Raw genomic sequence first — 24358 nt, 5'->3', positions numbered from 1 at the left:
GCGTCTGAAGAGCAGATTGATCCCCATATACTTCATCAAGTAGTTGCAGTGGACAACTCAGAGCGCCTGTGCAGAGTGGCGCAGGTTCCCTTTGAATGGGGGTGGGGTCTCAGGTTCCTTGAAGGTAGCTGTGAGTCCAATCATGCCTGTTCATTGTTTGCTAGGCAATGACCTGGAGGATTCCCCTTGGAAGGAGGTGTAACACAGGTCTCACTTGGAGATGTTGGGTCTGCCTGGGTGGGTATGCGTATCCACCCGGTCAATGGCAGCCCGTCAGGGTAATCAAGAGCCCCTGGAGCCTGAAACAGTGGCCCAGGGGACCGCCAAGAAGAGGAAGGGCAGGGGGCACAGGAAACCGGCCCCAGAAGTTTCCACAGTCCAGGAGGCGGCGGAGCCTGAGGGAGACGCCCGGGAGCCTACAGGGGAACAGGTGGCTGAACTAGGGGAGGTCCCTGAGCTATCGCAGTGGCAGCAGGAAGGGGGCCCACCAGGGAAGCATTCTGCGCAGCACAGAAGACATGCCCTACTTTGGAGGGTTTGCGGCAGCAGGCTGCAGACCAGGTGGCTGGCAAGGAGCCAGGACCACACCTGTGGCCATATTTATACTTTTTGACTCAAAACTGCGCTAACGCAGTTTTGCGTCAAAAAAATTAGCGCCGGCTAACGCCATTCTGAAGCACCATGCGGGCGCCGTATTTAATCAATGACGTTAGCCGGCGTTAGCCGCCAGCGCTGCCTGGTGTGCGTGGAAAAAAACGACGTACACCAGGCAGCGCCGGCGTAGGGGGATATGGGGCTTGGGCGTCAAGAAATGGGGCAAGTCAGGTTGAGGCAATTTTTTCGCCTCAACCCGATTTGCGCCATTTTTTTTCACTCCCAACCCCCATAGAAATGACTCCTGTCTTAGCAAAGACAGGAGTCATGCCCCCTTGCCCAATGGCCATGCCCAGGGGACTTCTGTCCCCTGGGCATGGTCATTGGGCATAGTGGCATGTAGGGGGCACAAATCAGGCCCCCCTATGCCACAAAAAAAAAAAAAAAAAACACTTACCTGAACTTACCTTAATGTCCCTGGGATGGGTCCCTCCAGCCTTGGGTGTCCTCCTGGGGTGGGCAAGGGTGACAGGGGGGGTCCCTGGGGGCATGGGAGGGCACCTCTGGGCTCCTTCAGAGCCCACAGGTCCCTTAACGCCTGCCTTTTGCAGGCGCTAAAAAACGGCGCAAAAGCAGCCGTACGTCATTTTTTTTTACCCGCCCACTCCCGGGCGTGAATTTTGCCCGGGAGTATAAATCCGACGCACATGCCTCGGAGTCGCTTTTTTAGACGTGAACGCCTACCTTGCATCTCATTAACGCAAAGTAGGTGTCCACGCTAAAAAATGACGCAAACTCCATGGACTTTGCCACTAGATGCGTCTAAAGCCAAAGTATAAATATGGAGTTAGTTTTGCGTCGAAATTTCGTCAAAAAAAGACGCAATTCCGGCGCAAACGGAGTATAAATATGCCCCCTGATCTATTGGGAGAATGACCTCCTGTATAGCGAGCCTAAGGTTCATAAGCCTAGGTCATCCTGTGTGTTGGTGGTACCCCAGTGCTACAGGGCCTTCCTACTGGGGTTGGCCCATGATGTGCCTTCAGCTGGACATTTGGGGCAGGACAAGACCTTTGAGAAGCTTGTCACCCACTTTTACTGGCCCCTAATGTGCAGGCACTCAGATGCACATTGCAGGTCTTGTCAGACTTGCCAGGCAAGTGGCAAGAGTGGGGGGAAATGTAAGGCTCCCCTCCAACCTTTACCGGTTGTCAATACTCCCTTTGAGAGGGTAGGCATTGACATTGTGGGGCCTCTGGATCCCAAGACTGGCAGGAGCAACAGGTTCATCCTGGTCTTGGTGGACCATGCCACCAGGTACCCAGAAGCCATTCCTTTGAGATCAATCACTTCCCCTGTGATGGGGCGTGCTTTGATGGGGGTTTTTACCTGCATGGGGTTCCCCAAGGAAGTGGTATCTGATAGGAGTACCAACTTTATATCCACGTATATGAACTCTCTATGGAAGGAGTGTGGGGTAACCTACAAGTTCACCACCCCTTACCACCCCGATGTAATGGTCTGGTTGAGAGATTCAACTGCACCTTAAAAAGCATGATCATGGGCCTCTCAGAGCCCTTGAGGCGGAAGTGGGACATCCTCTTGCCATGCCTTCTGTTCGCCTACAGGTAGGTGCCTCAACAGGGACTTGGGTTTAGTCCCTTTGAGCTGATTTATGGTCACCATGTGAGGGGACCTTTGAGTCTAGTTAAGGAAGCTTTGGAGAAAGCTCCTAGTAAATCCCCCAGGATGTATTCAGTTACATGCTGGCCTTGAGAAACCAGACTGCCCGCTTCAGGAGTCTCGCTCAGGAGAACCTGGAAGCAAGTCAGGAGGACATGAAACGCTGGTATGACCAGAATGCCACTCTGGTGAAGTTTTAACCTGGACAAAAAGTGTGGTTGATGACGCTAGTGGAGCCTAGGGCACTCCAGGATAAGTGTTCTGGGCCATTTGAGGTGGTGGAGCGCAAGAGTGAAGTAATCTACCTGGTGGACTTGCGGTCTCCAAGGAACCCTTTAAGGGTCCTGCATGTCAACCGCCTCAAACCTCACTTTGAGCGGACTGAACTGTCCATGCTCCTTGCGACAGATGATGGGGCAGAGGAGGAGAGCGAGCCTCCTCCTGACCTCCTGTCTGCAGGAGAAAAAGATGGGTCAGTGGAGGGAGTGATCCTCTCCCCCTCCCTGACTGAGGAGCAGCAAGGTGACTGTCGCCACATGTTGGGACAGTTTTCCTCACTGTTTTCCCTGATCCCAGGAGTCACACACTTGTGCACACATGATGTGGACACTGGGACAGTACACCCATTAAAAATAAGGTTTACAGAGTGACTGACAGGGTCAGGGCATGCATTAAGGATGAGGTATCCAAAATGCTTGCCCTAGGGTTATTAAGCACTCCATCAGTCCTTGGGCCAGCCCAGTGGTATTGGTCCCAAAGGCTGCTGCACCTGGTGCCACTCCAGAACTCAGGTTCTGTGTGGATTACCGGGGACTCAATGCGGTCAGCAAGACTTACTCACACCCCATCCCTCCAGCTGATGAGCTCATCGACTGGTTAGGAGCTGCCAAGTACCTCAGTACGTTTGATTTAACATCTGGGTACTGGCAGATTGCCTTAACTGAGGGGGCCAAGGATAGGTCAGCATTCTCTACCCCAGATGGACACTTTCAATTTAAAGTGATGCCGCTTGGGATGAAGAATGCCCCTGCCACTGGTATAGGAGCAGTACTCTCACAGCTTAATGAAGAGGGCCTAGATCAACCCATAGCCTTTATTAGCAGGAGGTTACTACCCAGGGAATGTAGGTGGAGTGCCATAGAACGTGAAGCGTTTGCTGAGTTCTGGGCACTGAAGAACCTAAGATCCTACTTGTTTGGGACTCACTTCCGAGTTCAGACCGACCACAGGCCCCTCAGATGGTTAATGCAGATGAGGGGTGAGAATCCAAAACTGTTGAGGTGGTCCACTTCCCTACAGGGGATGGACTTTACGGTGGAACACCATCCTGGTACAGAACACGCCAGTGCTGATGGTCTGTCCAGGTTCTTCCGCCTTAGTGATGAGAACTCCCATGAGGTCGGGTAGTTGCTCCCCACTTTCAGCTGGGGGACACACATGTTAGACTTTTCATCCTTGGCGTGGTCTCCCTTATCTTTTTGCCTCTGTTCCCCAGATTGCTGATGTGTCGCCGCACCTGGTCAGCGTGCTTAAAGACCTGGGTTGACTCCATAGTTCTCTGCAATGCGTTGCAGGTCTGGCACCCTGCGGAACATGCCTACACCCATTATTCCACAGCCCATGATACTGAAGCCCGAAAAGACCTCATATGGGTACCGGCAATGGAAGAGGTGAATCTGCGATCCATTCAAATACTTCGTAGGGGCATACTGGACCACGCGCCGCTTTCGGCAGATTGGGGCACAGTGTCGCCGACATAGCAACAGCCGTGGAGATTCAGTGCATGGCATCTGAAATCCCCTGAATGTGCCCGCTTTGTAGAAGGGGAACTTCAGGCTTTCTTCCTCTGCAAGGAGGGCTCAGTGAACTCTAAAATGACGCTTTGGACGGCATGCAAACCCACAAAGAGGGGAATACTCAAAGGGCACATTTGAGGACGAGAGCAGCAACAGAAGGCGAAGTGTGCAGAACTTGAGAATAAGATTCTTCAGTTAGAGTGACAGTCAGACACACAGGAAATACAACATCAGTTGGTATGGGCACAGACTGAGTTGTGATAAATATCTCTCAAAGAGGCAAAACACTGCTGGCAGGCTTTAACCAGTAGAGTCTATGGGGTGGGCAACAAACCCGGCAAGTTGCTCTACTGGTTGGTAACAGGAGCGGCTGAAGTGGTGCCAACCATATGCGATCGGAAAGGGAACCCTCAGGTGAAGTTGTTTACAATAGCCCAAACCTTTGCAACCTTCTATTTTCAAGACCTCTATGCTCAGCGCCCCTCACCACATTTAACAGTGGGAAATTCCATTGTCTGGGACATCCCAGTACCAAATATCCCACCCTCCCTTGCCCAAGACGTAGATCATGCATGGACAAGAGAGGAAGTAGAGGCAACTATATGTGATCTTAAGGGGGGGTCTGTGGGGCAAGACGGCTACCCTATAGAGTACTATAAAATGTTCCACCCAGTTCTCAATCCTCATCTTCTAAATGCTTATGAGGAGGCGTTGCTAAAAGGGACATTTCCTCCTGAACTGGTTTGCGGCACGATTGTGGTCCTTCCGAAGGACGGACTGCTCTGCGACCAATGTGCATCATATCGGCCAATCTCTCATTAACGTTGATATAAAGAAATATGCGAAATTACTGTCAACATGTCGCACCCGCACACTATCTCACCTCATCCACCCAGATCAATGTGGATTCTTGCCAGGTAGAAGCATAAGGCACTGCATCCATCAGGTCCAAGCGGCTCTTTCCAGAGGCCCACTGCCGTGTGATAAACTGGCTCTGCTTCTCAATGATTTCTGTAAAGCACTTGACACAATCTCGTGAGAATTCATGGAGGTGGTCCTATTGCGTATGGGATTGGGAAAGATTTCGTCAAATTATCTGCATTTTATATCAAAGACCACCAGCCCAGGTCCAGGTGAACGGAGTCCTGTCCTCCCACCCCCGCTCCTATTACCGATTCTGCGGGGAACTCAGCAGGGAAGTCTCCTCTCCCCGTTGCTCTTCACCCTAGCTACAGAGCCCCTGGCATGCTTGTTGCATAGTGACCCTCTAGAGTGGGGCTGGAGATGGGGGGATGGACTGGAAGACAGGGTGGCATTATATGCAGACGATGTTCTGGTGTTCTTGGGTGACCCACCTTCCTTGGGTCCTAGGTGCTTGGAGCTATTAGATCTGTATGGGGAGATATCTGGGCTTCTTGTCAATGCCAGGAAAAAAACCCTGGTGGAAGTAAAGGGCGACGCAGAAGGGGCCCTGTTGGTCTCCTAAATTCCCAGTGCGGAGGAATGCCTTCAAATATCCAGGGTTTAATATATCACATCTCCCTGAGTTGGCATGGGAACTAAACTTCAGAGGCTTGACTTCGGCCTTTGATCGGGACCTACAGCGTTGGAGGGGCCTGCCCTTAAACCCAATGGAACACACCGCTCTTCTTAAAATGATGTGGCTCCCCCGTTACCTTTATGTTTTGGTGAACTTCCCATATCATATACCAAGGGAGTTTCATATGGAAAGGAAGGCATAAAGTAGCCTTCAACATGGCGTGGAAGTCTCCTTTTGAGGGGGCTGGGAATTCCACACTTACACATTCACTATCTAGGTGCACGGCTGGTGCCTGTCAATGATTGGTTTGCAGGGGGCTGGAATGACACCCCCTACCGCCATCCTGTTCCTGGCGGTTCGGCCGCCAGGAACAGGATGGCGGTAGGGGGTGTCGCGGGGCCCCTGGGGGCCCCTGCAGTGCCCATGCCAATGGCATGGGCACTGCAGGGGCCCCCGTAAGAGGGCCCGCTTGTATTTCACTGTCTGCATAGCAGACAGTGAAATACACGACAGGTGCAGTAGCACCCGTCGCACCTTCCCACTCCGCCGGCTCGATTACGAGCCGGCATCCTCGTGGGAAGGGAGTTTTTCCCTGGGCTGGCGGGCGGTCTTTTGGAGACCGCCCGCCAGCCCAGGGAAAAACTCATAATACCCTCCGCGGTCTTTTGACCGCGGAGCGGTATTATGGAGGGCTGAATTCTGGCGGGCGGCCTCCGCCGCCCGCCAGAATCAGAATGAGGGCCACAGCGTAGTCACACAGTACTTACACACAAGAAAGACAATACACAATGTTACCAAAAATAAAGGTACTTTATTTTAGTGACACAATGCCAAATATATCTTAGAGGCTATAGTCCCTTAGGAGGTAAGTATTATACACAAAATATATACTAGTAACCAAAATCAGGCAAGTAAACAGTCATAGAATAGTGCAAATAGTGAAAATCACAATAGGTGACAATGGGCCTAGGGGGAACACAAACCATATACTAAAATAGTGGAATGCGAATGTCTATTTCCCACCTCGGCAAGAATAGTGTGTAGAGGGGCACTGGGAGTGTAAGAAAACACCAAAGGTAAGTAAAGTACCTGTGACAGGTAAGCAATATGTAGGGGTTTGCCAGGCTCTGATGTGTGCCTTTCCATAAACGACTCCACACCACTGTGTGTGAAACACCAGATACTACTTTGTTTATTTCTTTCTCAATATAGGCATCAGATTTAGGGCCATATTTATACTTTTTGACGCAAAGCTGCGCCGGCGCAGTTTTGCGTCACAAATTTTACCGCCGGCTAACGCCATTTCGATGCGCCGTACGGGCGTCAAATTTATACTTTGACGCACGGCGGCGCAACCAACAGGTGGGAGTCATTTTTTTTCTACGCACACAGCAGCGTCAAGTCGTAAAGGGAAACAACGTTAACGCGACGTAAATGACTGTGGGTCGATTTACGACAGCGCAACCCGGAAAAGCGCCGTTTATTTTGACGCAATAGCATCAAAATTAGCCGCAAACACTGCCCTTTCAGCAGAGGAGAGCCAAAATGGATCCCAGATGCCTCTACAGACCACAGGAAGATGACAGCAGACCAGGAACCAGCCAGGATGATCCATACAGGAACCAGGACATATATAGAAAAGAAAGAAAGTGTCGCTTCAGTGCAGAGGAGCAGGAAATCCTGGTTAAAGAGGTGACGGAACACCAGCACCAACTGTTCATCACCTCTAAGTTGCCAATCAGCAGGAGAGAGGCCATATGGCAACAAATTGTTGACAAGATCAACAGTGTGGCTGAAGTACGCAGGACAGTCACCGAGTGTAAGAAACGCTGGCATGACTGCAAACGTAGGACAAAGGAAAAAATGGCCAGGAACAGGAAGGCAGCACTGCAGACTGGAGGGGGGAGTCCAGCACACCAGGAGGCCCTGGACCACATGGAGGAGATGGTCGCAGCCGTCATCCCTGAGGAGATCGTCACAGGGATTCAAGGACAGGACAGCGCAGACTACCACGAGACAACGCATATGCAGGGTAAGTCGCATGGGGAATTATAATGCTATAATGTTAACTGTAAGGAAATGCCTCCTTGGCATGGTTGCCCCCTGACTTTTTGCCTTTGCTGATGCTATGTTTACAATTGAAAGTGTGCTGAGGCCTGCTAACCAGGCCCCAGCACCAGTGTTCTTTCCCTAACCTGTACTTTTGTATCCACAATTGGCAGACCCTGGCATCCAGATAAGTCCCTTGTAACTGGTACTTCTAGTACCAAGGGCCCTGATGCCAAGGAAGGTCTCTAAGGGCTGCAGCATGTCTTATGCCACCCTGGAGACCTCTCACTCAGCACAGACACACTGCTTGCCAGCTTGTGTGTGCTAGTGAGGACAAAACGAGTAAGTCGACATGGCACTCCCCTCAGGGTGCCATGCCAGCCTCTCACTGCCTATGCAGTATAGGTAAGACACCCCTCTAGCAGGCCTTACAGCCCTAAGGCAGGGTGCACTATACCATAGGTGAGGGTACCAGTGCATGAGCATGGTACCCCTACAGTGTCTAAACAAAACCTTAGACATTGTAAGTGCAGGGTAGCCATAAGAGTATATGGTCTGGGAGTCTGTCAAACACGAACTCCACAGCACCATAATGGCTACACTGAAAACTGGGAAGTTTGGTATCAAACTTCTCAGCACAATAAATGCACACTGATGCCAGTGTACATTTTATTGTAAAATACACCACAGAGGGCACCTTAGAGGTGCCCCCTGAAACTTAACCGACTGTCTGTGTAGGCTGACTAGTTCCAGCAGCCTGCCACACCAGAGACATGTTGCTGGCCCCATGGGGAGAGTGCCTTTGTCACTCTGAGGCCAGTAACAAAGCCTGCACTGGGTGGAGATGCTAACACCTCCCCCAGGCAGGAACTGTCACACCTGGCGGTGAGCCTCAAAGGCTCACCTCCTTTGTGCCAACCCAGCAGGACACTCCAGCTAGTGGAGTTGCCCGCCCCCTCCGGCCAGGCCCCACTTTTGGCGGCAAGGCCGGAGAAAATAATGAGAAAAACAAGGAGGAGTCACTGGCCAGTCAGGACAGCCCCTAAGGTGTCCTGAGCTGAAGTGACTCTAACTTTTAGAAATCCTCCATCTTGCAGATGGAGGATTCCCCCAATAGGGTTAGGATTGTGACCCCCTCCCCTTGGGAGGAGGCACAAAGAGGGTGTACCCACCCTCAGGGCTAGTAGCCATTGGCTACTAACCCCCCAGACCTAAACACGCCCTTAAATTTAGTATTTAAGGGCTACCCTGAACCCTAGAAAATTAGATTCCTGCAACTACAAGAAGAAGGACTGCCTAGCTGAAAAACCCCTGCAGAGGAAGACCAGAAGACGACAACTGCCTTGGCTCCAGAAACTCACCGGCCTGTCTCCTGCCTTCCAAAGATCCTGCTCCAGCGACGCCTTCCAAAGGGACCAGCGACCTCGACATCCTCTGAGGACTGCCCCTGCTTCGAAAAGACAAGAAACTCCAGAGGACAGCGGACCTGCTCCAAGAAAGGCTGCAACTTTGTTTCCAGCAGCTTAAAAGAACCCTGCAAGCTCCCCGCAAGAAGCGTGAGACTTGCAACACTGCACCCGGCGACCCCGACTCGGCTGGTGGAGATCCGACACCTCAGGAGGGACCCCAGGACTACTCTGATACTGTGAGTACCAAAACCTGTCCCCCCTGAGCCCCCACAGCGCCGCCTGCAGAGGGAATCCCGAGGCTTCCCCTGACCGCGACTCTTTGAACCTAAAGTCCCGACGCCTGGGAGAGACCCTGCACCCGCAGCCCCCAGGACCTGAAGGACCGGACTTTCACTGGAGAAGTGACCCCCAGGAGTCCCTCTCCCTTGTCCAAGTGGAGGTTTCCCCGAGGAACCCCCCCCTTGCCTGCCTGCAGCGCTGAAGAGATCCCGAGATCTCTCATAGACTAACATTGCGAACCCGACGCTTGTTTCTACACTGCACCCGGCCGCCCCCGCGCTGCTGAGGGTGAAATTTCTGTGTGGGCTTGTGTCCCCCCCGGTGCCCTACAAAACCCCCCTGGTCTGCCCTCTGAAGACGTGGGTACTTACCTGCAAGCAGACCGGAACCGGGGCACCCCCCTTCTCTCCATTCTAGCCTATGTGTTTTGGGCACCACTTTGAACTCTGCACCCGACCGGCCCTGAGCTGCTGGTGTGGTGACTTTGGGGTTGCTCTGAACCCCCAACGGTGGGCTACCTTGGACCAAGAACTGAACCCTGTAAGTGTCTTACTTACCTGGTAAAACTAACAAAAACTCACCCCCCCCCCCCCCGGAACTGTGAAAATTGCACTGTGTCCACTTTTAAAACAGCTATTTGTCAATAACTTGAAAAGTATACATGCCATTTTTATAATTTGAAGTTCCTAATGTACTTACCTGAAATACCTTTCAAACAAGATATTACATGTTAAATTTGAACCTGTGGTTCTTAAAATAAACTAAGAAAATATATTTTTCTATAACAACACCTATTGGCTGGATTTGTCTCTGAGTGTGTGTACCTCATTTATTGTCTATGTGTATGTACAACAAATGCTTAACACTACTCCTTGGATAAGCCTACTGCTCGACCACACTACCACAAAATAGAGCATTAGTATTATCTCTTTTTACCACTATTTTACCTCTAAGGGGAACCCTTGGACTCTGTGCATGCTATTCCTTACTTTGAAATAGCACATACAGAGCCAACTTCCTACATTAACTGCAACCGGGGTGGGGAATACCTACTACACAATGCATGTAAGTCAGCATAGATATGGAGTGGCATGGGTAAAGGGGCACGGCAGGGGGGCATGCCCAGCACAGACAGAAGCTGGGGCACGACATAACACAGCACCAACAACAGTCCCATGGGGGCATCCTGTCATGACAACAATGTAGCTAAGGGAAAGCCTCGACAGGTGGGAAGGCCACTACGTCAAACTTACATCCTGGCACTCGTCAGTCAAAATATATCCTACATCAACTAGGTCCCTATCAGTAATCCAGTAGCCAAAACAACAACTGCAATGTAACTGCAACAACAGTTGACACTAACACCTCTGATCTCTGTGCAGCTATAGTAGCCAATGGCAGTAACCTCCCCATGGAACATACATACCTAAATTAGGGGGTGAGGATGACATCTGCAACAATCTCCAGAAATAAGACAAAGGCACCAGTACACGAAATGTCAATGCACATAGTTGACACATACATCAGCCAAAGTAAACAGCAATAGGAGCCACACAGCACTAATGACACACACATGCTGCATACGTCAGGGTCCCTCACGTGCCTGGCTAACAAGGCAACATCACTAATGTCATACTGCTCAGACAACAACATTGAGGAGGAGACACATGCAACTGGTCACTGAAATACACCTGCACAGTCAGAGGACCAAATAGGACATTGATACTATAAACAGGGCAATCCAATTAAACACACATTACCCAACATCAGCTGGAAACATCAACAATGTCTACATCCATATCACATCGTAACATTGCCATGCATAGGATATGCCACATAACTAATACAATTAGGTCAATGTGAACAAACAGATTTTGGGGCAGGTCCTGAGAGGCAAGTGTGCTGCCAGGGCAATCACAACACCCACAGCCAGTGAAAGGTCTCACCATACGAATAGATATACACGGAGGGTCGAGTAGGACAAAAAGATGGCTATTCTCTAATTGGTACAAAGCAACACCTAGAGGCGAATAGGCAGACAAGTCTGATAACTCTATATCATACATGTGACACACAGGTGGGGCATAGGCCTATAACAATGCCCATATGAAGGACAGCAGATACCAATACCAAACAAGATCACAAAGTAAAGTCATCAAAAGGCTTGCATGTTACGTCAAAATTGTCACAACACAGACACACTAGTTGTACCCTGTTTCATTGCAGAGGAACATGGATCTCCTGCCGATATGCCTGTCCCTGATTTCCCTGATGACATGGATGACGAGCGCATAAACATTCCCCAGGAGACCATCCAAAAGGTCCTTGAAACCCTCCAGACCCCACCTTCAGTCACAAGGAGGAGCACAGAACAAGCAGCCATCACAGAAGAACCACCCACCACCCCACTTGTAAGACCTGCCAGCTCCAATACAGCTGAGGACTCTGACGACACTGGCAGCAGCTTTGAAAGAACTGTAGTTGGTGTACAGCGGGAGCTGGCCAAGGAGGTGCAGGTGGGGATGCAAAATATGGCAGCCAGCCTTGAGGGGGTGCGCTCGTGCATGTTGTCATCTGCAGATCAGGCAGCAGCTATGCAAGCCCTAACATCCATACTGCAAGGACTACAAGAAACTATAAAGGAATTCACCACTGCAGTAAGGGAGTTGCCACAACACCTCGCACCCCAAACTTTCCACTGCATGCACGAATGCAATCATGACTCCCTCAGGGCTGACCTGGCTGCCTACCATCGTGATGTGGCTGCTATTCTCAAAAACCAGCAGGCCCTCCTTGCAGCAGTACTGCCCTTAAGAACTTCACAGGGAGCAGCCCCTGGGATGTCTGACTCCACGTCTTCTAACACTGAGGTGTGTGTTGCCCCTTCACAACCAACAACAACAAGGACAAACCAGGCAACACACACATCAGAATAAGAAGACATGGAACAGATCACATTCTCACGGAAGAGTACCCGGAAGCACTAGTCCCTGCACCATGGCCTACTTTGACCAAGGTCCTACGTTTTGTCAAATGCCAGTCTCACTACAACTATACTCAATGACTGTTCTGCTAACCACTGTATGACTTGTCAGCATTGCCAGTGAATGTCTCTCTCCTACTATTAGGCAAATCCTGTCCCTCTGCACTGTCTGTAACATCACCCCAGCATGTCAGGAGCATCATCCACACCCCTTCTGTAGGATCACCATGTAAGAATGCACCAGAACGGACTCTGCAAACATGGACAATGTACATTTTGCACTACAGCACCTATCAATAAATAGCACTTGCACACCTAATATGTCTCTGTGTAATTTGACACATCAACTTTGCAGTAGATAACTCTAAAGTGCCTGTGTGAGAACCATGTAGCTTGTCAATACAACTGTACTGACATCATGTAGTCTGATACATCTGTGCAGTGGCCAGGATTGCATCATAGCCTGACCATCCTGAGGAGAATAACTGATGAAGGGACAAACCACACACAATTATGCTGTGTTGGACAGAATAATGCTCCATCTATAGCAATCCAAGTCAACTAATGGTGGCTGAGAAATGTAGGCACCATGCAATACTAAAAAATGAAATTATGCAGCATAATCTAAGCAAACACAACTAAACACTGCATCAATCACCCTTTCTGAGTATACTTCCATGAAGGGAAGTCATGCTGAATTTTTACACACATGAGCTATGTCAGCAATGAAGACAACAAGACAAGAGTGTTAACAACACCTCATCTACAAAGATCTCCCTGAACATCACACTGCAGTCCGACCTAATAAATTTACCACAATACCAAGTCTGGAAGCACACTTTGTGATGTAGAATACCTACTCATCAACACAAATCCTTGGTGATCCATGTAAACTACTAATGGTGGGTCTACCAAATGGTGGATACTTACCAAGTTAGCACAGGGGTAGCTGCCATGTTAAACCTCCATTTTCTGTGGTGTGTAGCATAGGACACAAATGTCATAGAAAAACAATCACCTACACTGATGTCAGTGATCAAGTAGCAGTTAACGCATAATGCAAAGGGTTAACTATATGTTTATTCCTATGTATTCACACCAGAGGCAACTAAGGGAAAAGTCATACCTACACTAATCTAACCTGACTACTCCTAACCCACAACTGTCCCTAACTAACCTAAGCTAAACTTACTCTACACATATAACAAATCGATCTAAACATCAACCCCCCACCCACCATTATTAGACAGGACACATGCAGGACAACACATACTAACCTACACACATACTATACTATCTTAAACAATCATATATATATTTTTATTTTTTTATAAACAGACAGGAATCCCAACATTGACACCCACCCACCCACAGAAAAATGAAAAATAGAAAGAATAAGGACCCCCCACCCTCGTCCCTAACACTAACTAAGCTAACAACCTACACTAACCGAACACTAATCCCCAAAACCCAACTATCATTACAAAAAGGAAAGAGGAGAGAGGGGAGGGATATATTTAAAACAAGCAATAAAGTCCTAGAGGTTGGCCCTCCGTAGGGTCCGCCTGATGGACCGAACCCTTTTCTTAATGTAGGCCACATCCTGGCTTAGCTTGTCCACCTTGGTAATAAACTTGTCCATTTTCCTGTTTAAAGCCAGGAATGCCGCAGGGTCAATAGGAGGGGCTGCTGCAGTCTGTGTGCTGGCAGAGGTGCACGGTGTGGGAGTTGTTGTTTGGCCACTGGACTGTCCTGCAGCTCGGAAATTGCTGGGTCCAGGTCGTGCTGCAGAGGCAGGGTCAACTGTCCCCGCCGTTGCTGGGGCCACTTGGGGAGAACTGGTGGATGTGGTGGTGGTGGCTGTTGTGGGCAATGTTGGGCCACCCTGTGGTGAGGCCCACCATGCTCCGGAGGCCCGATCCACTTGGTATTTTCGGGCCATCCTTCTGAACCCCGACTGCACCTGCAGGATGTGCCGGTATCTCACTGCACGCCTTTCAAACTGATGTCTCTGTGCGGCACTCATGTTTGCAGCTGTGAAGAGAAAGGGCAACTATTTACCATAGGAAATGCATTGGGTGGAATAGCACAATGGGTCAATTGCACATTACTTTTACTGTATTTGTAACAGCTATTTTCACAACATAGATCATTGAAAGTCTCAGAGGAAGTACATGGGAAGCCTGCATACAAAAGGGCCTCTCACACCTAGCATATCCATGTCTCTACATGATGGGTGACATCAGCCTACAGTTCTCATCCAAATAATGGGTAATGCAGCTGACATTATGGCTGTACCTCTTCCGCCTACTGACTTCACTACATATGTCACTCTATGTGATAACAATCACAACCCTCAATATCTGCCATTTGTAATAGTTTTTTTTGCTAATATAGAACTCATGTGCCACAACCGAATGTGTACACTAGGTTCAAAACAAAGTTGCAAAAGGTCACAAGTATGTGTAACATACTGGTTGCTACAGTCCTAGGTACCCTATTCCCAAACACATGGCAGTCTTTGAGGGTGGGGTGGGAAGAGCAACCAACAATCCCATATTCAATGCAAACCCAGGAGTGTATAGAAAGGTCAACAAGTATTTGCCTCCACACACAACACCAATGAAGGGCTAGCAACAAATTGGAGTCAGCCAAACCTTGTCCTATCCAAGGTCCACACATGTCAAAATGTACTGACTTAGGCCAACATCACATACTACCAGCGAGGCATATTTTACCACACACACAGAGGAGCAAGAACACCCATGATCATGAGTAGAATGAACACCTAGGCCATTGCACTCTAGTCCCACACAGTTCTAGTTCAACTTGTGGAAGTACATGCCCCCGGAAGATCCAACCTACAGTGTACTCAGTCCATCCTCAACTAGGGAAGCTGCATATTTAAGACAAGCCTTTTGCAGAAGCTATCTGGGAGAATGTCAGTCTGAAATGCAGACTCAGTCCAAGCCAAGTCCCAGAGCAACTCTTGCATTAACCAGTGTATTCCACATGACTCATCCCATTCCCCAAAGCGGGCTCGACTGGAATGGCCTACAGACCCTAAAACTGAGAGATGGATAAGCATAGGTCTACTGAAACTGAAGTGATATTTGAAATCCCACTAATGGAACAATACTAATGAATGGGCAGCGCATCAAACCTTGAATTCTGTTGAACACACAGTAGTCCATCATGCATCACTAGCAAACAATAAAAATAGCACACATGCAACACTCACTGTAGGTGTCGGGGTCCGCAAAATGAGCCACCTCTCCCACAGTGTACGGTGCAGGTCCACCTGTAAAGCATGGAAGGAAGAATATACTCAGACTCCACGTACTGACAAACAATTGCAATTACAAAGACAATGTGAGAAAATGACATGCGTAATGAAACACTTTCACACATGCTCATACTGCATGGAATAATTCTTGAGCAACATTTACATTGGATGAGTCTCCTGCTACAGTTACACACCCTACTACACACATGCAGTGGCCAGGACAGTCATGTGGTGTCAAAGATGCACCTCCATTAGTATGCCCCAACAATATAGGGGTGCATTCATCTCATCATGTGCATCCCAGAGAGACATCCAAAAGCTGGTTACTTGAGGACTGCATGACTCCTCAAACTCAAACAGCCTATGTGGTCATTTTCAACACACACCAACCAGACACACATGTGACATATGTGTGGACAACATAGCTAACTTCAATTGACGTGAAGGCAGCCCTCATTTATAGCATCATATTGGGTTTACAAATGTCAGTCTAGCTATGGCGTCTACATATGTAGGTATGATGTTTCAACATCCATTTTTCACTGGCTATTGTGACCTGTAGAGTTCAAATAGAGGAATTAACGTGTCGCTTGTCTGACACAAAGGCAACACTATATTACATACAGCTACAGGCAACCGGTATGTGTAGAAAACATGAGCTACCTGACTGCTAGCATTTGTCTTCCTTCACATTGTGCAACAATTACCCAGTAGGTTTCCCTAGCATTACACACAGTCAGCTACTTATCTAGCAGATTGGGTAACAATCATCACATGTCCCCACACAGCTTTAAATTGTTCACATGTAATTGATGTGTACTCACCAACATGGCCACCAATCCTGATTCCCAGGTGGTCCAGCAGATCCTGCTCCCTGGATATCAGATCAGCCCAGCGGTGCTTAAGTTGATGGTCATTCCTCAGGCTACCATAGACACGGACCAAGTAATGGCGCTCCTTCCCCCACCGGACTTTACGTGCCTCTGTGTGATACCCCTGTATGAGGCTTATTTTACAGTTCTAGAGTTGAAATTTAAGCCGCTGGCAAATATGATGACCAAATATGAAAATTATTTTTGACTCTGCATTATATGCACTCCTGTGCGTCAAAGATTTATGACGCCCAAGCTGTATGCGTGGAAATATGACGCATTATAGAAAATATGGTGGCCATGTAATGCTGGTTATTAATATATTTATTTTAAAATGATATTTTTTGACTCAGCATTATGTGCACTCCTGTATGTCAAAGATTTATGACGCCCAAGCTGTATGCGTGGAAATATGACGCGTTATAGAAAATATGGTGGCCATGTAATGCTGGTTATTAATATATTTATTTCAAAATGATATTTTTTGACTCAGCATTATGTGCACTCCTTTACGTCAAAAATTTATGACGCCCAATCTGTATGCGTGGAAATATGACGCATTATAGAAAATATGGTGGCCATGTAATGCTGGTTATTAATATATTTATTTAAAAATGATATTTTTTGACTCAGCATTATGTGCACTCCTGTACGTCAAAAATGTATGACGCCTAAGCTGTATGCGTGGAAATATGACGCATTATAGAAAATATGGTGGCCATGTAATGCTGGTTATTAATATATTTATTTTAAAATTATATTTTTTGACTCAGCATTATGTGCACTCCTGTACGTCAAAACTTTATGACGCCCAAGCTGTATGCGTGGAAATATGACGCATTATATAAAATATGGTGGCCATGTAATGCTGGTTATTAATATATTTATTTTAAAATGATATTTTTTGACTCAGCATTATGTGCACTCCTATGCGTCAAAATTTATGACGCACAAGCTGTATGCGTGGAAATATGACGCATTTTGACAAATATGTCTTTAATTTGTCAAATTGTGAAAAGAATTTTGTCATGACCAAACGGTGCTAAGTGATACACATTTGGGGTTAGCTATGGCACATGTCCCTTATAGGATGTATAGAAGGAATTCACAGTGTAATAGTAATGATTGCTCCAAATGGTTATTACCCATAATTGTACACATATTTTGGGTAATTGCTGATGGCTAATTTCAAATGATGAATGGGATACCACGATGTATTCCTTAGCAAAAATGTGTCCACATTTATCACGGTAATCCAAATTATCTATAGGCCAAATAGGTAGTGCAATTGTCACCTACACTTTTTAAGGGGGTAACCATGTCCTGATTATGAATTTGTGTATCTTATATGTGTTTTACTTTTGACATGTAGGCCACACATGCGCCTTATGCATGTGTGTACTTCACATGTGCATATTTCATGTATATTTGGGGGGCGGTAGAGGTGGACTTAGGCCCCCAGCACCCTAGGGTTTGCCCTTCCAGATTTGCTAATTTATCCAAGGGTTTCATTTATTCAGTAATGCTAAACCTGCAGCAGCAGGCTCATGGAAGCCCATAGGGTATGATTCACTGTTTGCCATTCAATAATCCCATTTGCCCATTTGACGTTTGCCCTATTGATTCTTTGGAGCAATCTGAAATACCATTTTGCATTGATATTTTTTGCTAAATCTCGACGTTCCTCATGTGCTGATGACAAATAGGTTGTTGATGTATGTGGCTCTTTATGCATTACCTGGTTTAGTGGCATGTTTCATTCTTCCTGCTAGGTTCCAACTGGGACACTACTGTGATCGGCTACTTGCAAATATTTTGTTGATTGGATGGCACATGTTTATATGTGTGGTCCAATGTAGATCCACTATCAACTGTCAGGGTGTATGTTGTCACTGTAACTTCCAGGTCTCCTCATAAGTTAGTGGCAGCTAATCTTGTTCCAATTGGGCATTGTTTGTAGCAAAAATGGAGAGAAGCCATTGAGGACATGGTCACCTACACATGGATGGTCCCACCCTGTCACTGAACACGTGTAATGAGACTTTCGAATGGGCAACCTTTTTGTGCTGAGTGAGAGAATGTCTCAGGTGTCTGGATCTGGCATGTGTCATTGCCACATTTGTACTCCAGTTGGACTCTGTGGATGGTAATGTATCATGAAACATCATAGCCTCTGTGCAGAAGTAAATGGCTGGTATTCAACACACAACTCATCTTTATCATTTGAAAAAGTGTTACTCAGCGTTTTGAACAGTCAGGGTCCTCATATGTGTTGACTTTTCATGGACATTATCTGAGGTTGCTGGCTTTGATGGAGGCCATTTACACCATCATACACTATGGTCCTGGTCCACTGTCACACTTTTAAGTTTAGGCATTAATGAAGGTCAGACAACGGAAGGGGCAAGATTTGGCTATTCATGGGCACTGTCACAAATCTGATGCAAATGACAGTCAGATGATGCACTACTATGTATTTGAGTATACATTGATGAGGCTAATGACAAATTATTGTCTGAGGTACAAAAGGTATTGGACAGCATGTGTGGTCCATAGGTGGACCCCACATATCTGTAGAGTGACCCACGGACAGGTGCCAGTCAGGCTGACAGGATGCTGGGTCAATCAGGTGCAAGCTCTTTCAGTAATCACATGATCACGTGTTCTGACTAGGACTGGTCAGAGGGAGCATTAGACAGTTGAGATGTCACACTGTGTATGTCCTGTGTTGCTTTGAAGGTGACACATGAACCCTGATAAAGTGTAACACGGCAACATTAGTGTCAAAGCTTAATGATGTAATGGCTCACATTCAAACATGTATGCAGTAGGAGGCATCTGCAGGGACAGGGCATGTACATTTGGGTGGTGTGCATGGAGGGGAGGGGATCACAGGTGTGGCCTCCATCTGTGTCTCACTAGTCCTGTCAGATGGGATTAGCTGATAATTAGCCTACAGTACCTTTCACAGAAGAATCAATCTACAGGTGATACCAGGCCTTATAAACTCCAAGGCAGTGTATTATATGAGCTGTGTTCAATGCAGTGAGATGGTAGTATGACAATGGTCGGCATAGTAAACGGTGTGGCACACTGGATGACTCTTGTGAGTGTGTGTGTGTAGATGAGGGAATCTGAGTGTACACAAATCGGCATTCCAGGGACCTCTTCAGACAGGTGGGGTGTGAGCAGCTGCAAGTGTGTGTATTGTTTTTAGAAAAGGGCTGACATGTAGATGGGATGGGATGTGATGTGCTGGATGCTTGTCATAGGTGTAGCACTTGTGCTGTGTATGTTCTGCTTATGTGTAACTCTAGTGACAGATAGTAATTGCAATGATAGTAAGTAGTTTGAATTACTGTTGGCAAGAGTCTAGTACTACATTCCTGTTCCTGAAGCATTAGCATGTGAACTGGCTTATGTATGAGACCTGTTTTCTCCTAGTTGAGTGATGGTGTTTTAGTTGTGTGCCATCTGCTGCGATGATCCATGTTTCCTACATGTATGTGAGTCATATGTGTGGTCCTCAGCTATTGCCCTTCACAGGTGAACTGTACAGGATGTCTGTCATTTACATGGTGTGTGTATTTGACCATTGTATGGTGGCCATTACATTTGTGGTGTATATTTTTTGTGTGATGATTGTTATGTCATTATTGCTCAATGAGACGACATTCTTCTTCAGCAATTTCAAACTAAAGGTGGGCAGAAATGATAAGGCCAAACCATGATGTGGTGTTTGTTATCTGTGTTTATTTACAATTGTGCATTAAGTGGTGATTGTAAATAATTTATTTTCTTAATTTTTACTATGTGTTGGTGCCTACGCACTCCAGCAGCCGTGTTTGGTTGTTCCCCCTCCTGTTGCAGGCCAGCATCCTCCTCTTCGTCGTCTTCAGGCATGTATGGGTCTGGTTCGAGGAGGGGAATGTTCCTTTTTACACAAATGTTGTGCAATATGGCACAAGTGAGTATGATCCTATAGACCATCTCTGGGGAATATAGTAGGCTACCGCCAGTGATGTCAAGGCAGCGGAACCTTTACTTTAGGATCCCAAAGGTGCACTCGACAATGCTGCGTGTCCTCTTATGGGCGTCGTTGTATGCCCGCTCTGCAGCAGTAGTCGGGTTCCCAAATGGTGTCATTAGCAATGGCTGGATGCCATACCCCTGATCAGCTGAAAGAAAAACACAGAATGGGATCATGTAGATGTAGCTGGCACTATTGAAAAGACCTTTAATGGCAGTAGTTGTCTTGTGTTGTCTGTGGCTCTTTTGTGTACTAATGTGACAACCTATACTTGTAGGCTATACCTTCTGCATTGTGTTTTTTCCTTGGCTGAGCAAGTGTTTGTCTGCTAACCTTTTGTCAGCAGTATGTTTTGGGAATTGCAATAGAGTGTGTCCTCCCTAGCATTGTGACTTGTGATACAGGTGTCCGTGTGTCTTCACTGGGGGTGAGATGATAGTTCCATGCAGAGTTAAAATTGAAAGTGTTGTTAACACGTTCATATCAAAGTACCCTGGACATCCCATCCCTTGAAACGTATGCAATGTATTAATGTAAAGGTTATTGTAACACTTACAATTTGCAAGGTGACATTTAGGCAACCACACTCATTAATGTCTTCACATTAAGCTGTACAGTAAATTCCAATGTGTGACAGGTTCAATGGTGAGTTAAGAAACATGGCTAGTGATGTGAGGACCTCAGTGTGTTCCTGTCTAGGTGTTGCTGTTGTGGTGTATGTGTTGTGTGTCCTAGAGGGTTGCTGTGCAGTGTGTATATAAGTAGGTTTCTGTACTTACCAACAAGTAGTCCATTGCCATACCGTCCATCTTGGAAGTGTTGGTTGATGGTGCTGTGACGGAAGATGAATGAGTCATGTACACTCCCAGGATATTTAGCCACAATGTTGCTGTTCAATCCCTGGTGATCGACTATGGCCTGCACGTTGATTGAATGTGTGTGCTTCCTGTTGCGGTAGAGGTGTTCTGTTGCAGCAGGTGGCACAAGGCGTACGTGTGTGCAGTCGATTGCACCAAGGACGTGTGGGAAGCCACTGATGGCGTAGAACCCCTGTTTAGTTTCCTGCTGCTTCTGCAGTGTGTTAGGGAAGCAGATGTGGAGGGGTGTCAGGCGAATGATGGCATCCAGTACTTTTGGCAGAAATGCGGAGAATGATGGTTGTGATATTCCGCCAACCAGGGCACCAGTTGTTTGAAAGGAGCCACTTGCCAGCAGGTGAAGTACGGCAAGCAGCTTTGTTTCGGTTGGGATAGTGCGGGGTGTCACCAAAGTGGGGGCCAACTGCTGTTCAATGTTTCGCAGCAGCTGCTGAATGGCCTGCCAGTTCAACCGGTACCTCTGGATGATGTCGTGTTCCCTGAGGCCATGCAGTGATGTTCTTGGGTTGAATATCCTCTCCTGCCTTTTGCGCTGCCTTTGGGGTCCCTGCTGTTGTTGTTGTTGTAGCTGCTGTTGTTGCTGCAGGGCTCTGCGTCTACCTGCACGCTGGATAAAAATCACCTCCATGTCTCCCTGTTGCTGCTCTGCTGCTCTGTTGTTTGTTCTGTGTGTTCTGATTAAATACAGGTGTGTTTGCCCCATTTTAACGCCTGCCCTGACCCAGGCGTTAAATTTTGACGCACATCAGGCTTTGCGTAATTTTTTTGCTCCGCCTCCCGGCCGAGAGTCATTTTTGCCCGGAAGCATAAATACGACGCACGGCCGTGTGCGTCATTTTTTGGACGGGAAGGCCTACCCTGCATATCATTAACACAGGGCGGGTTGCCGCATCCAGAAAATGACGCACACAGCGGATTTTTGTCGTCCGCGGGCTCGGGCGTCAGGGTTTAAATATGGGGCAACGTTTGCGCTGATTGTGCGTCAATTTTTTTTTACACACAATCGGCGCAAACGGAGTATAAATATGCCCCTTAGTTTGTCTGTTTCTCCCCTCCCCTCCCCCTGTAAGTCTCTAATGTGTTATTGTTTCCTCTTGAGTCTTTTTTTTTTCTTCTGGTTGTCCATTATTCCTTGTTTTATGTTTTCTTCTTTTCTTTCTCTTTGCAGGTAAGGTGTTGTGGCTCACCGGGGGCCCCCCACAAAGTCCAAGTGAGAGCGAGAGAAGGAAGAAAAGAAATATACAAGACCTATATTAGGTACATATTGAGTTTGTATTGTTCTTATTCTTTATTTGTTTTCTAACCCTTTTATACGCTTTGTGGGGGGTTCACCTTCTTGTGCGGTAAAGCTTTATCACCTTTTGTTTGTGCTCGAAGTTCAGTAGTTGTTAGTATATTTAGAACCAGGCATTATTTTTAGTATACGTCTCTCCTTACTAAGGTTAGTCAAGTCTATTGGTGATAGGTATGTTTTCCTGTTAGCGTAAAGTTCCTTTCCTTTAGGACTCCCCAGAAAGTCTTGTCGTGTCATACACGGTTACCATTGTGGAGGGTGACTAAATGCTGCATGCATCTCCAAACAAAACACAAACTGAACCAACACAACAAACAAAACAACAACAAAAAGAAAATTAAAGCTAGCGGCATAAAGTCTTTCGTTTCCTATTCTGCCGTATTTCACTTGTCCACACTGTTTCATATTCATATCCCGATTCCCCTTCCCCTGTATACAGTTCCCGTTCCTTCCCACCCTTCCACTTAATATTATTTATGAATCGCCCAGACGTTCCCATACCTGTGAAAGCCACGCTCCTCTGGGAGCGTGGCTCGCCTTCCTGTTCGTCGTCGTCCTTCTCTCTCACCCGGCCGGTCTTCATCTTCTCGACAATCTGGGTTTGTCGTTTTCACGGGGGAACCTCCTCTCATTTGTCCCTTTAGCCTGTCCAGTTTTGGCTGTGTGTGTTCCCCGACTTCTCTCTCCGCGTCCTCCGTCACCATTTCTGTCTCTATTTCCCTCGTATCCATGCTCCCTGCTTCCGTGTTGATGATCCTCTTAACATCGTCCTTGAGTCTTATGGCATCCCACACAGGCGTGTCAGAAGAAAGGAGACTACTGCGGGTGCCCCCAGGGTACTCTGCGGTCGTCCCCGGCACTCGCGGCCACTGCGCCTCGTCACAGTTGCTTTCCCCAGGGAGTGGCTGATGGAGCCACTCGCCCATAGAGTAGCAGGACAAATAATCCACGTTGGACAGTACAGAGCCTGGGGAGTGTACACCCTGAAACATAAAATGTTTTAATGCTAAAAACCATCGGAGGACTCTGGCATTTGTATTCTTATGACTGGCCAACCATGTCAAAGGAGCGTGATCAGTAAGGAGAGTGGAGGGTCTACCTAAAAGATAGTATTGCAGTGATTCAGTAGCCCATTTAATGGCCAGACATTCCTTTTCCACTGTAGGGTAGTGTTTTTCTCGGGGTAACAGCTTCCTACTAATGAATAACACTGTATGTACATGTTTATCTTCTCCTTCTTGTGACAACACAGCCCCCAATCCCTGATCTGAGGCATCTGTTTGTAGTTGGAATGGGCTTTGGAAATTAGGACAATGCAAAATGGGTTCTGTCGAGAGGAGGTTTTTTAGGGATAGAAACCTTTGTAACTGTACATCCAATAGACAGGCTATTTTATTGGGTCTCCCTATTTCTAGAGGAGAGGTCAGAGGAGCTGCTATGGTAGAGAAATGAGGAATGAAGCACCTGTAGTATCCTCCCATTCCCAGGAAGGCTCTTTCCCTTTCCCGATCACATAACCAAGGTAATTAATAGCGGTTTTTCCTATTTGACATTTTTCAGGGTTGGCTGTTAACCCGTCTTGTTGTAAGGCCTTCAGAACTTTTGAAAGGTGGTCTAGATGCTGTTCCCTTGTAGTACTGTAAATAACAATGTCATATAGATATG

Source organism: Pleurodeles waltl, chromosome 7 (assembly GCF_031143425.1).
Source record: "Pleurodeles waltl isolate 20211129_DDA chromosome 7, aPleWal1.hap1.20221129, whole genome shotgun sequence".
NCBI lineage: Eukaryota > Metazoa > Chordata > Amphibia > Caudata > Salamandridae > Pleurodeles > Pleurodeles waltl.
The sequence above is the reverse complement of the archived record's forward strand: the minus strand, read 5'-3'. Positions refer to the sequence as shown.